The 2,634-nt window shown below is 54.1% G+C and overlaps 1 non-coding gene across 1 annotated transcript; it reads right to left on the bottom strand.

Moving 5' to 3' along the window:
• Positions 1-810: 810 nt before the first annotated feature.
• TRNAA-UGC (transfer RNA alanine (anticodon UGC)) lies at positions 811-882 on the bottom strand. Its single transcript has one exon. It is a non-coding gene; the product is annotated as a tRNA-Ala (tRNA).
• Between the last annotated feature and the right edge of the window lie 1,752 nt (positions 883-2,634).

Raw genomic sequence — 2,634 nt, 5'->3', positions numbered from 1 at the left:
GCACATTGCTGGCTCATGGTCAACTTAGTGTCCACCAGCACTCCCAGGTCCTTCTCCGCAGAGCTGCTTTCCAGCAGCTCAGCCTCCAGCTTGCACTGGTGCATGGGGTTATACCTCCCCACGTGCAGGACCGTGCACTTGCCCTTGTTGAACTTCATGAGGTTCCACTCCCCCCACCTCTCCAGCCTCTCCAGGTCTCTCAAATGGCAGCACAGTCTTCTGATGCATCAGCTGCTCCTCCCAGTTTATTATCGTCGGCACACTTGCTGAGGAGGCACTTTGTACCTTCGTCCAGGTCACTGGCGACTAAGTTGAAGAAGACTGGCCCCAGTACGGAGCCCTGGAGGGACATCACTGGCCTCCAACTAGACTCTGCACTGCTGATGACAACCCCCTGAGCTCTGCCGTTCAGTCACTTCTCAAGCCACCTCACTGGCCGCTCATCTAGCCCACACTTCTTGCCTATGAGGATGCTATGGGAGACAGTGTTTAAAAGCTTACTGAAGTCAAGGGAGACAACCTCCACTGCTCTCCCGCTCTCTCCCCAGCCACTCGTTCCATCATGGAAGGCTAGGGGTGGATGAACAGTGAGTCCAGAGCTTATGGGTGAGGATGACTAGGCAGGCTAACATGGCAGACACTGCTGTAGGTGTTTAGAACAAGCCACCAGCTCAGGAAGAGGAAGTTGATGAGGCTTTTGATGGACGGCAGGAAGCAGCCTCCCAATCAGAGACCCAGGCTCACCCAGGGGACTTCCACCACCCTTATATCTGCTGGGAAGACAACACAGCGAGGCACAAAAGTCCTTGCTGGAGATGCTGGGGACTGAACCCAGGACCTCCTGCATGCAAAGCAGGCGCTCTTCCACTGAGCTACATCCCCTTACACATGGCATATGTTGTTGGGGGCTGATCTTTAGGGTGCCCTCTCCTCCCATGCCATGTCCCTGACAAGCACAGCCCCCTTGTGCCCTGCTGCCCTCAGACCCTCCCCAGAAAACTCCATTCAGACCCTCGTGCCAGGCCGCGGGGGAAGCTGGCCTTGCCTCTGCCCTGGGACTGCTCCTGCACAGGGCCACCCCACAGAGCGCTGCCCCTTCAGCATCTCTGCAGCTAACTGGGTCAGGGGGAGACTGTCGCTGCAGGCGCTGCTGCCAGGCTCTGGCCCTGCCAGGGGAGGCTCGATGGAGAGGAGCAAGCCCCTTCCCTGAGTCACCTCTGCCAGCGCAGGCAGCACTCCTGTGTGCGTCACCTGTGTCCACGAGGGCAGCAGCAGGAGGGAGTGGTGTGAGGGAAATGCCCTCCCCAGGGGGATGTGCCCACAGCTCCGATTGCCCCCAGGGTGTGGGGTGGAGGGAGCAGGGGAGCAGGCAGAGCTGGTGCTGGGCAGGGAGCTGCCCAGAGCCCCTCAGCCAGGCTCCAGGCCTCCCGCTGCACCACGCTGTCCACCAGCACCCGGCCATGGGCAAAGGGCAGCATCCCCCTGCCTGGGGCTGGGTACGGGGTTGCGCTCAGGGACATTCCCATTCTTGCAGCACCAGGACAGTGCTGACACTGGAGTCCCCAGCACAGCCCCAGGTGGGGGGTTTCTGTGGGCCAACCGGCAGTGCATTTGGCTGTAAACAGAAAGGTTGTTGGTGGAATCCACCCAGGGACAGTGGAACAGGGAACCGAGCCTGGGGTTGCTGATTTGATTCCAAATGGAATTACAGTATAATGTCCTTGCAATACCTCTTGTAATACCTCTGCAGGAAAGCAAAATTGGACCCCCACGGGAACACCGGCGCTCTGTTGGAATGATGCTGTGGAAACCCTCCAAGAGCTAACAAGACTCAAGGACAAGGGAGAGAGGATCTTGGAAAACAGTATTGCAAAGGACAACCGGCTCCAGCCAAATAACCGTGAGGAAACCACAACACTTTGAAGAACGTCAGGAACAGAGAGGACAAAAACAGCAGAATAACCCAGAGGAACTTACAAGTTCATTAGGGCCTATTAACCTATTAAAGTGCACCCCTCAAAATGAATAATGAGATGATAATGACATGATAATGATGTTACCACCTTCTTCTCTGCTTCCTATGCTAATTAACACGGATGTTAAAGCACAAGCACAGAGCAAGAATGTGATGTGATAAAACCGTAACCAACAGAAAAATCTGTATAAAGTACTTCCTGAAAAGTGTTTATAGATAAAGAATGAGAAAGGGAGAAGGTGTGCTAGCTTTGTGGATCTACCACCAAGCACCCATCCCTGTGCAGAAATGAACAAGTATTTCGATCCTGCGCGTCTATTGGTTAGTTGCACACTCGGTAAAAGAACCCAATTTGGGACAACACTGATACAGCCCCAAACAAGCCACCATGCCTCTGGGTCAACATGCCCTGTCTGTGCTCCTTTTCCCATGGAACAGTCTGGCTCGCTTCCATCCCCTACCTCCTCAAAATCTGCTGCATTTTCCCATGCAGTAGGTGTGCTCTGACACTTTGTTTCTGTGTACGATCTGGTCGACACAGTTTTCAGTTTAAAGCCTGTTTGCATGTGTTCATACATGTCTGTCTGCATGGATACATAGTTATTAGTTACATGGCAGCCTATTCCACCCGGGTCTGTATTCTCTTCCAAACTTCCTTT

This window comes from Rhea pennata, unplaced genomic scaffold, assembly GCF_028389875.1.
Source record: "Rhea pennata isolate bPtePen1 unplaced genomic scaffold, bPtePen1.pri scaffold_26, whole genome shotgun sequence".
NCBI classification, from domain to species: Eukaryota; Metazoa; Chordata; class Aves; order Rheiformes; family Rheidae; genus Rhea; species Rhea pennata.
The sequence above is the reverse complement of the archived record's forward strand: the minus strand, read 5'-3'. Positions and strand labels throughout refer to the sequence as shown.